Source organism: Macrobrachium rosenbergii, chromosome 51 (assembly GCF_040412425.1).
Source record: "Macrobrachium rosenbergii isolate ZJJX-2024 chromosome 51, ASM4041242v1, whole genome shotgun sequence".
Taxonomy (NCBI): Eukaryota; Metazoa; Arthropoda; class Malacostraca; order Decapoda; family Palaemonidae; genus Macrobrachium; species Macrobrachium rosenbergii.
The window spans coordinates 26,260,888-26,273,387 of NC_089791.1; the positions used below are offsets into that span (position 1 = coordinate 26,260,888).

At 34.0% G+C, this 12,500-nt stretch overlaps 1 long non-coding RNA gene across 1 annotated transcript in view; it reads left to right on the plus strand.

The window, feature by feature from the left end:
- Positions 1-12,500, plus strand: part of LOC136833234 (uncharacterized) — a 793,699-nt gene that overhangs the window by 207,514 nt on the left and 573,685 nt on the right. The window lies entirely within an intron of this gene.

A 12,500-nucleotide genomic window follows, 5' to 3' on the forward strand; every position in this document is an offset into this window, starting at 1 on the left:
ATAAGTTCCTCCTTTGTTCCATCTAGATACGCTTAGTTCCTCCTTTGTTCCATCTAAATACACTTAGTTCCTCCTTTGTTCCATCTAGATACACTTAGTTCCTCCTTTGTTCCATCTAGATATTCTTGCACTTAATGCCTCCTTTATTCCATCTAGATATTCTTACAATAAGTTCCTCCTTTGTTCCATCTAGATACGCTTAGTTCCTCCTTTGTTCCATCTAAATACACTTAGTTCCTCCTTTGTTCCATCTAGATACACTTAGTTCCTCCTTTGTTCCAGCTAGATGTTCTTGCACTTAATTCCTCCTTTGTTCCATCTAGATATTCTTACAATAAGTTCCTCCTTTGTTCCATCTAGATATCGTCTGCCTAAAAGTTTTTCCTACAGTATTTTTGTTCCTCCTTTGTTCCATTAGTCCATATTCAACTGTACCTCTGCCTGCTGTTACAGTTAATATTTCTATTTTACACTGATGGATGCAACAAAGCACGTTTTCTAGTCTCTTGTTACCTAAGTAGGCAACACGAAATAGTAAATCGGCTCAATCGAGTTGTCTGTACAGCCGCTACGGCGTATAATCAAGGCCACCGAAAAGAGGTCTATCTTTCGGTGGTCTCGGTATAATGGTGTATGAGCCGCGGCCCGTGAAGCTTTAACCACGGCCCGGTGGTGGTCTGCCCTATATCGTTGCCAGAAGCGCGATTATGGCTAACTTTAACCTTAAATAAAATAAAACTACTGAGGCTAGAGGGCTGCAATTTGGTATGTTTGATGATTGGAGGGTGAATGGTCAACATACCAATTTGCAGCCCTCTAGCCTCAGTAGTTTTTAAGATCTGAGGGCAGACAGAAAAAGTGCGGGCAGAAAAAAGTGCGGACGGACAGACAAAGCCGACACAATAGCTTTCCTTTACAGAAAACTAAAATAAAAGTACCAAGCGATGTATGTTATGGTCCTTAGACCACATCTGATACTTCCACGACCTTAATTTCAGAATTAAATTAAAAGAAGAAGGAGGAAGAGATAAAAAAAAAAAAAACACTGGACTCGTGACTCATGAAACCAGTGAGTCACTCGGCGTCCTGTTCTCTGTCTCACATTTCTCCTGTAATAGCCCTGCTAAGGGCAGTCGGGAAGGAGGGTTCCCGGACTTTCCATTTTCATTTTCGGTTTATCCCTCCGAGCATTTACTTTTCTGACGGAACAGGAGACGGGATAAATACGCTAGAGGTAAGTGTTTATATATATATATATATATATATATATATATATATATATATATATATATATATATATATATATATTCATATATATATTTATATATTCTTATATATATATATATATATATGTATATATATATATATATATATATATATATATATATATATATATATATATATATATATTTATATATATACTGTATATATATATGTGTGTACACACACACACAGAGAGAGAGAGAGAGAGAGAGAGAGAGAGAGAGAGAGAGAGAGAGAGAGAGAGAGAAGTCCCTCTTAAATTTCTAGTTCATTTGTTTCGTTCAGAGTAGAAAAACATGTCCTTCTTTTCCAGAAGGAGTGGACATTTTCTCCTCTGTATTTCCAGTCACATTTGTTTTTATTTTATGTTTTTCAGTCGAATTTATGCTTTTTGTGGTTTTAGCGTCTCTTCTGCTTGAACCTGCTCCTTAAGTGAAATTGCTCCGGGTGAATTTATAACTAAATGCCCCTTTTCTCAATTTGTTTCCTTTTATTTAAGTTTGGCCGTAACGTATTTGTTTGTTATCTGCTGCGCGCGCACACACACACACACACACACACACACACACACACACACACACACACACACACACACACACACACACACACACAAAAGACTGACAGAATTAATGTTTTTTTTTTTAACCGTATTCTTTGACTTGTCACTTTTCATTTGAGTGCAGTGACCCAAAAACCAAGTTGTTCTAGTGTTTTAGTGTATATAAAGTTAACATTACCCAAAATCTATGTTTGTTGGTTGTCATGTATATACATACCTATATATATAGGCATATATATATATATATATATATATATATATATATATATATATATATATATATATATATATATATATATATATATATATATACTGTATATATATAAATATATAAATATATATATATATATATATATATATATATATATATATATATATATATATATATATATATATATATACATATATATATACACACACACACACAGCTTGATGGATGGTGCGCTACGCTGTGCTGAACCCTGCGCTGCCCGTCATGTCTCCCCTACCCTCCCGATCCCCTACCTACCCCGCCCCGCCCAGGGCGGACAAACAGGTTTGCAGGAGGAGGGTGGATGTGTCATGTCTCCTCTACCCTCCCGATCCCCTACCTATCCCGCCACCACCCGGGGCGGATAAACAGGTTTGCAGAAGAAGACTGGATGTGTTATATCTCCCCTACCCTCCCGATCCCCAACCTACCCCGCCCCCACCCGGGCCGGACAAACAAGAAAGATCCACTCGGATATTATTATATATATATTATATATTTATAATGTGTATATGTATGTGCATGTATTTGTGTGTATATATATTATATATATATATATATATTTATTTATTTATTTAATATATATACCCACACTATGTACCGTATATGCGTGTTTTTGTGTGTGTACGTGTGTGAGTGGGTAGATTTATTAAATGGGAGGGCAGGGCAGTAATGGAAATTAAGGTCCTCTTCTGCATAAAGCGCTTCCTAGAACTATGAATTATCCTAAAAATACGTTTAGTGTGCTCTTCGTGGTCCGTGTGGGTGTGAGAATGACTTTGAAGTATGATTAATGGCATGGAAAATGCACGTCTCATCATCAGCCGCCAGTCGGAAGACGCTGGAATGAGGATGAGGATGATAATGGAGGAATATCAGTGATAATAATAATAATAATAATTGAGTAACAGATCCAGTTATTTATGAGTACATGTATTTGAAAATAAATAATAAATAATGAAGATAAGAAAAAATATATGTACGAGTACTTATACGAAACTGTGGATTTGTATCGCCATTTCAAGACTCATTCTACTGTGAATATTTTTTTAATTTGAAAATGAATTGACATGGGTCTCCATTGAATACAGACGAACCTGTTTGTATGAGTACATGTATTTGAAAATAAATAATAAATAATGAAAATAAGAAAAAAATATATGTACCTATACGAAACTGTGGATTTGTATCGCCATTTCAAGACTCATTCTACTGTGAATATTTTTTTAATTTGAAAATGAATTGACATGGGTCTCCATTGAATGCAGACAAACCTCAGTTTCTTTGACGTGAAGTAAAGCTCGTTTCTTATGTTCAAACAGTCCTTACTCCTCGATGTCATTGTCGTTGTTGGGAGCCAAGTTTATTTTTGAAATTATTCAGTTGATCCTTATCCACAAATCCCTGCCGTGAGTCTGATACGTTAGTTCAGTTGTAGACTTATAACACTTCTCTTCCCCCACCCACCCCTTTTTGTCGCCATAATCTTAATCCTGTATTTGTAAGCTTCATGTTTTTTATCGATCATTATCTGCAGTGTGGTACTTTCTGACATGTTCCTGTGGCATCTTTGTCAAAAATTGAATGAGTGCATTAAATTAGCTGGTTCCTGATTGGATATGTTCGTAGGATATGTTGTAAATGACATTGACAAACTAGGGCATGGTGATGCATGTAATCCGTATGTAGGCTACATCTATCTCAAGGGCATCATAATTCATATTTCCATCTGCCTATTGTTCTCATTCGTTGACTGATCTCCTTCCCTATTAATCCGTTTCCTTTGTTTTGATAGCTTCCAGCCATGCGACTCCTGAGTCCCACCCCTCCCCCTCCCTTTCCCTCACCCCCCCATCCCCTCCCCTCCCCTCCTCTCCTCTCCTCCCCTCCTCCCCTCGCCCCACCTACCTAATTGCAGAAATCTCCTCCTGATGGTACACCTGTCTGTTTTCATATCCGTCCAGACAGGTTTCCATCAGGTCCGTTCATGTGTCAATTTCCCCCAAAACGCGACGCAACTTTAAATGCATTCCAGTGCCGGCTCTTGCTCCTGCCGGTGCATCTGGTTCCTTCAGAAAAGATCTTGAATGTTTTTTTTTTTTTTTTTTTTTTACCCAGTCCAGTCCGATACTCTTGGGAAAATATACTGTGCTTGTTTCTTCGTTTTCAGTTTGATTTCTTTTATATTCCTGAGTTTATTATTAAGGATTGGAATGGTTTTGGATGGCTGTTTCCCATGGGTTAGGAATGATAAGTTTCATACTGTATTTATTGTTATTCTTAAGTTTTATTGTATTCTATGAGGGACGTTATTTTTTAAGGATTAGAATAAATTTGGATGGCATTTCTCATGGATTATGATTAATGAATTTCGTGTATTTATTGTTAATCTTAAGTTTTAATGTATTCTGTGATGGACTTTATTATTCCAGTCATAAATTGGGTGATGGTCCTTTTCCAAGGATATCAGTTTAAGGAAGGAGAAAAATTCTTGGCCTGATGTCTCTCATTCTTTTACAATTTTCTTGAGTCAGAAATCGTTATATATTTCTTTACATTAAGCCTATTCAGGCAAACTCTGCAGTATATATTTATTTCTTTATTTTTGCTTTTAAGGAAACCCCTTCGAAAGACTGAGCAACTACGCTGTTAATTTTACTTTGAAAGACACTGCGCCAGTGTCAGACTTTTATTTCTGCTAATCAGTGTCCAAATTTATCGAGGTAATTTATCTTTGTTTATTTGTGCCTCAAGCGTAATGTTTATCGCTGTGCTTTTATCTGGAAGTTTACTTTATAATTCATCGTTCTTCTAGATTTATTTCATGTGGATCTTTAGTTTTTATTTGAATATTAAGAACAGCTTAAGACTGTGAGAAAAAATGTCGATTATAATTTTTTTTATTTATTCCTTGGAGAATTTTATTTAAGAGATAGACAAAGCTGTCACTGGTTTCCTTCTTACAATACGTATATGCAAGAACACGACCCTTTGTGTTGTTAGATTTTATTAATAAATGAAGGTTACGATGGATCGTCCCCTCCTAGCTTCATTCAGGTTTAGTCGGTCGATTTAGTATCCTCTTTAAGAGCAATTGTGTTTATCATTGTACATGTGGATAATGATTTATCCTTTGCTTCCTTTTTTTTTTTTTTTTTTTTTTTGCATTCATAGCTGTTGTTCCTCGTTTCTGGGTTGTGTTCTTGAGACTCTAAGGGTTATTCTCTCCATATATGCCTTCCTTACTCTTTCAGTTCACTTTTTACCTCGAGGTAGTGATTTCTGTCATACTCTAAAGATGTAGAAAAGCAGGACATTTTTATACACTGCTTTAGAGTTTTGTAACTTAATTCTTCCATTAACGGATTATATGCTGTACCAGTTTTACATTATATGCCGTAAGTACCATTGTATTTTTTATTCATAATAGAGAAATATGCGTTTCCAAAAAAAAAAAAAACATGTTTTAATCCATGTCACCCCTAACCATTCAGGAATCATGGAGCAGTTGTCTATTATTGCCAAAGCTAACATATTCGTTTAATGATAATGCATTTTGAAGCACCATTCGTTAGTTTGGAAAATCGTCTAGATTTGTATAGTTGTTATCCCGGTGAATATATTTGCGTTATCCTTCAGATCTTTTTCAAGTCAATGTAAGTGTCGTTTTAAAAAAAAAAACTTTTTTTTATATCATTTACTGATTTACTATCTGTAGAATTTATTAGCAGTTGTATTCATTTAAGGATTTTCTATCTGTAGAAATTATTAGCAATTATACTTCATTTAAGGATTTCCTGCGTGGAGAATTTATTAGAAATTTTACATCATTTAAGGATTTCCTATCTGAAGAATTTATTAGCAGTTTTAAATCATTTAAGGATTTCCTATTTGTAGAATTTAGTAGTAATTTGATATCATTTAAGGGTTTTCTGCCTGTAAAATATATTAGCAGTTTTATATCATTGAAGGATTTCCTGTCTGTGGAATTTATTAGAAATTCTAAATCATTTAAGGATTACCTGTCTGTAGAATTTAGTAGCAATTTTGTATCATTTAAGGATTTCCTGTCTGTAGAATTTATCAGTAATTTTATATCATTTAGAGGTTTCCTGTGTGTAAAATATATTGGCAATTGTATATCATTAAAGAATTTCCTGTCTGTAGAATTCATTAGCAATTTTATGTCATTTAAGGATTTCCTCTCTGGAGATATTATTAGCAGTTTTATATCATTTAAATATTCTTGTCTGTAGAATTTATTGGCGATTTTATATCATTTAAGGATTTCCTGTCGGTAGAGTTTATTACCAATTTTATAGCATTTGAGGGTTTCCTTTCTGTAAAATATATTAGCAATTTTATATCACATTGAAGAATTTCCTGTCTGTAGAATTTATTAGCAATTTTATATAATTTAAAGATCCCTATCTGCAGAATTTATTAGTAATTTTATATCTTTTAATAATTTCCTGTGTGCAGAATTTATTAGAAATTCTATATCATTTAAGGATTTCCTTTCTGTAAAATTTATTAGTAACTTTATATCATTTAAGGGTTTCCTATCTGTAGAAATTATCAGCACTTTTGTCATTGGCGGATTTCCTGTCTGCGGCATTTAATAAAAATTTTTAGAAATTTAAGGATTTCCTATCCTTAGAATTTACTAGTAATTTTATATCATTGAAGGATCTCCTATCTATAGAATTTATCAGCAATTTTATATCATTTAAGGATTTCCTGTCGGTAGAATTTATTACCAATTTTATATAATTTATCGAGTGCCTATCCGTAGAATTTATTACTAGATTTTATATTTAAGGATTTCCTGTCGGTAGAATTTTTTAGCAATTTTATTTCATTGAAGGATTTCTTATCTATAGAATTCATCAGCAATTTTATATCATTTAAGGATTTCCTGTCGGTAGAATTTATTACCAATTTTATATAATTTATCGAGTGCTTATCCGTAGAATTTAGTACTAGATTTTATATCATTTAAGGATTTCCTGTCGGTAGAATTTTTTAGCAATTTTATTTTATTGAAGGATTTCTTATCTATGGAATTCATCAGCAATTTTATATCATTTAAGGATTTCCTGTCGGTAGAATTTATTACCAATTTTATATAATTTATCGAGTGCCTATCCGTAGAATTTATTACTAGATTTTATATCATTTAAGGATTTCCTGTCGGTAGAATTTTTTAGCAATTTTGTTTCATATATGATGATTCCTATCTATAGAATTTATTATCAATTTTATATAATATAAGGACCTCCTATCCCTAGAAATTATGACCAGATTTTCTCTCCTCTTCCAGCAAACATCGACTTCCTTTCGGTGCATTTGAATTTTGGCTCCTCGTTTCCGGAAAGCGGCGGATGTTATTGTCTGTTGTTCCTTCCTGGGAGAGAGGAAGGCAAACAGCCACCGCGCAGTGTTTTGAAATGTTGACACGGTCGCTGGATTCGCTCGGTAGAGAATGAAGCCAATGCGAATTTTAGGTATGGTTTGAATTCTTCTATTTTATTTCTTTGCAAGCCAAGATTCATTGGCAAACAGCAAGTGTCATTTTAACTGTTATTTTGGATGTAGAAATCTAAATACTTCCGTGCGTTAAGTATATATTAAATTCCTTCTTATTTGCTTTGTTTTTATCTGGGAAAATTGAATAGGCTAGTCATTCGAACCTATATGTTAGGGAGGGAGCCACGGGAAGGGGCAAACGCCCGACTCAAATTAATAAAGAAATGAGTTTGGACAACATGTCCCCCAAGCATGAAAAAAAAAAAACAATTAGTATTTGAAGACTGTTTTGGTCAAATGGTGTAAACCTGACCGGTATCGCCTGAATTCATTTTTTAAGCGAAATACTGAGGACTTATGCCCCTTGTTTTATTTTCAATGTGGTGTATCTGCACACGCACACACACATTGTATATATATATATATGTATATAAATATACATATATATACATATATATGTATGTATGCATATATATTATACTGTATGTATATATATATATATATATATATATATATATATATATATATATATACTATATACATATATATATGTATATATATGTATATGTATATATATGTATATATACATATATATGTATGTATGCATATGTATTATACTGTATATATATATATATATATATATATACATATATATATGTATATATATGTATATGTATATATATGTAGATATATATATATATACATATATATATATATATATATATATATATATATATATATATATATATATATATAATTATATATATATATACATAGTGCATGTTCATGAATTTACGTATGTATTAAAGATAAGCATTCCTACATAAACTCACAAATTGAAGAACATTCCCAAAACTGCAAGCATTCTCGCAAGCTCATGGAAGGACTGAAACCGCGCCATCATCATCACCCCTCAAACATCAGAACTAGCTAATGCGCCGCGAGGGGTGAGTGAGAGACAAGTTTTGGGGTGAAGTTGAAAGGAAATTATTATTGATGCGAAGTTGAACTGATAAAGCTGCTAATTGGGAGCCACGAAGGTGAAGAAAATGCGCCAAGTTCAGCAGCTTCTAGACTACAGGGGCCGTCCAACCCCACGCCCGTGGGCCAAAAGTGGCCCGTTTGATTTTGAAAGTGTCCTGCTAGAGAAAAATAAGTAAAAGTATATTTCTCTTTTTTGTCATAAAAATTAGATTTACCGCTTATCCTAAATATAGAAGAAATCTTCCTTGCAAAATCAATAACTACAGAAAAGTTTCATTGGCGTCTGTTTTGTGTTACATTTTATATATATATATATATATATATATATATATATATATATATATATATATATATATATATATATATATATATATATATATATATATATATATACACATATACATACATACACACACACACATATACTGTACATACATACACACAGGTGGCCCGCATGACTTTTTGTTTTTCCAAGAGTGGCTCTCAGACTAAACAACTTGTTCGGCTTTGTTTTTCCAAGAGTGGCTCTCAGTCTAAACAACTTGTTCGGCTTTGTTTTTCCAAGAGTGGCTCTCAGTCTAAACAACTTGTTCGGCTTTGTTTTTCCAAGAGTGGCTCTCAGTCTAAACAACTTGTTCGGCTTTGTTTTTCCAAGAGTGGCTCTCAGACTAAACTTGTTCGGCTCTGCTCTAGAAGGTCCCGGATGTCGAGGAGATTGCAGAGAAGAGCCAGAGGCAATAATACTAAACCCTGAGTTAAAACGGCAAAACAAAGACTTTTAAAAAGCCTCATTAATAATTTGCTCCATTCATAATGGAGAGTAATACACGATGTCTTTCAGCATTCATGAGTCATGGTTACTGAATTCTTAATAGGTGGTCAGAACAATAGGTCTTTGGAAGTACGCGAATGATGCTAATTGATTTTTTTTAATGATAGTTCACGAAGGCGTTTTAAAAATTTATGAATAGCTTTGAGGCATAAATCCTTTTCACAACTGGCATCCAATGGGATTAGTAATTTAAAGTATCGACATAGACTAATGCTGGCAAATATTGATATAAAACTGCAGCTTATTCCAAAAATGACGATCTAGACTATTGTTTTTTAAAGATGGGCTGATCAGTATGTACATCTAGAAGTTAGTTGGCAAAGGTCCTTATAAGATTCTTTTAGATGTTTCAGAGAAGACAATAAGGTATCAAGACATTAAACAGCATATGATGATACCTCCCTAAGTGCTAGTGTGAAAGGAAGGGTTGATTATGTGAGGAATTTCATGTTCACCTCAATAAAGATATACCATCATGGCTTTTTTTAGCAGTGACAAAAATTTAGCGACTTGTAATGGAACCATTAGCTTAATTTTACCCCGCTACAGATTAACCTGTATAAAGTTTAGTCTCTCTCTCTCTCTCTCTCTCTCTCTCTCTCTCTCTCTCTCTCTCTCTCTCTCTCTCTCTCTCTCTCATTGTAGTTAATTCGAAGATCCCAGATTGTTGTTGTTTTGAAATGATTCTTTTAATTTAATTTCAGAATATTAATATGGATTCATGTATATTATATATATATATATATATATATATATATATATATATATATATATATATATATATATATATATATATATATATATATATATATATATATATATATATATATATATATATATATGCGTGTTGTGAACGCACTCAAATACACATAACTTGTATGTTGAAATATATATGCATGAAGATATACATTTGTACAGGTCGAAGAATGAGATTATTTGGAGTTGAGTCATAAGGAGAGAGAGAGAGAGAGAGAGAGAGAGAGAGAGAGAGAGAGAGAGAGAGAGAGAGAGAGAGAGAGAGAGAGAGAGAGAGAGAGATTGAAAGGCAAATTACGAAATATTGTAGCAGTGTAAGTTTAATTATTTTGCAAAATCCATACCAATTTATGTAATCGCGCTAGATGAATCGCGCGTAAAAAAAATCTCATTAGATACCCCTCCCCCACCTCTCCTCCCCCCGCCCCCCCTCTCCCATATCTATTATACTCTTTCTTGAGTCTCTTTCAAGGCGGGTTTCGAAAATAGAAAAGTTTTACCGGTGGGGAAAAATATTTTCAACTTGGTTGATTCAGGTTTTCTTTATTTTATGCGTGACTGATTTTATTTATTTTTTTTTAATTTCCGGAAATTTTTTATTGCCTCGGTTATCCGTGAGTTTTAATTTATGAAATTTTTATTCCGTCTTGTGTATGTAATTAATTTCCTTGAAAGAATTTGAGATTGCCTCTACACTGTTACATTGGGGAATTTGAATTACTTGCCCTTGGGATTTTTTTAATTCATTGAAAACTATATTTCTAATATATTTCATTTCTGTGTCGTAAGCGTCTCTCCACTGACTAATTAAATTCAAACTAGCCAGGTATTAACCGGCAGGTTGTAGATTACTGCTAACAAAACAAAGTGATGAAGTGTAGTTATGTTGGGAGATATTATAATCATGTGCGAGAATAATCAGCAATTAACTTGTTGTATAAGTTTACTGAGGATAGAGACGGTTAAGAGTTTACGAAATTATATATGATTTATATAATTAACTAAAAATCACTCATCTTCTCCCCCCCTCTCCCCCCGCCGATTCAGTTACGGGCCTTATCTGACTTTTCAAATAAGTTTCATTTTGACAAACCATCTCCCGATTGCGCTCCTAATTACAATACAGACTTAGTCCTCAGAAGAGAAAATTTGAACGCCAGTTACCCAAACAAATCATTTATAAATTTTATACTTAATTTTTATTTGTATAATAAACTTACATCTAAAACATAATTTCTCATAGTAATAGCATGCTTGACAAAAGGGCTGTCGGTTAAAAGCCTGCCAAAGCACGTGACAGGTTTTAGATATCTAAGGGCCATTCTGGATAAATTGGAGAGATGATATTGAACTGATGACTGGTAAGAATTACCCATGTAAAGGAATCGGTGAACAAAAAGGGATAAAGCTAATATGAGAAGAAGCCCGAGTTCTTTAGGTTGGGCTCTCCCGTAGGGGGCTAATGCTGTCAGTACACCTCACGGGGTGCACTGTAGGCATTACTAAAGGTTCTTTGCAGAGTCCCTTCGGCCACCTAGCTGCAACCCCTTTCATTCCTTTTACGGTACCTCCATTCATATTTCTCTGACCTTGCTATCCACCCTCTCCTAGCAATTATTTCATAGTGCCACTGCGAGGTTTTCTTCCTGTTACACCTTTCAAACCTATCTACTTTCAATTTCCTTTCCAGCGCTGAATAACCTCATAGGTCCCAGTGCTTTGCCTTTGTCCTGAACCCTGTATTCCATTCCATATAGGTTGGGCACATCTTGAAAGAAGGAAAATGGTCCTGTCAAAATTTCGCGGAAAGAGCCAGTGCTATCAAGGAGAGACTGTAGGAGGAAGCGGGTTAGGAAGAAGGATGGAAGGGAGAGAACGATGAAAAAGGAATGAAGTTAACATTTACTTAATATGATCTAAAGGCAAAGTTTTATCCTGTACGTTAAGTGTTTATACTCTTTAATTATTTGTGGTTTATATAGTGCCAGCGTGGGGGGAGGTGATGTTTCCATTGTTAGCTTGCATGTGTGTGTGTATGTATGTGTATGTGTGTATATGTGTACGTGTTGCTGTCAAGGAAAAATGAATGAATGCTAAAGGATTTGAGTGGACGCAGTCATTGGGTGACTCCAAGGAGTGAAGAATTTGTCGAATTAGTAATGCCATTTCTTGCTGTTGTCACTAATAACCATTTAAAGAAAAAGTGAGTCTAAAAGTGTTTCGTACGAAACATAAACAGCAGTCTATAGTTGTATCTGAATATTAGGTCGTAGTCTTCGTGCAAGAAAATGTAAAGAATGTATGATATTTGGATATACATGTTAATC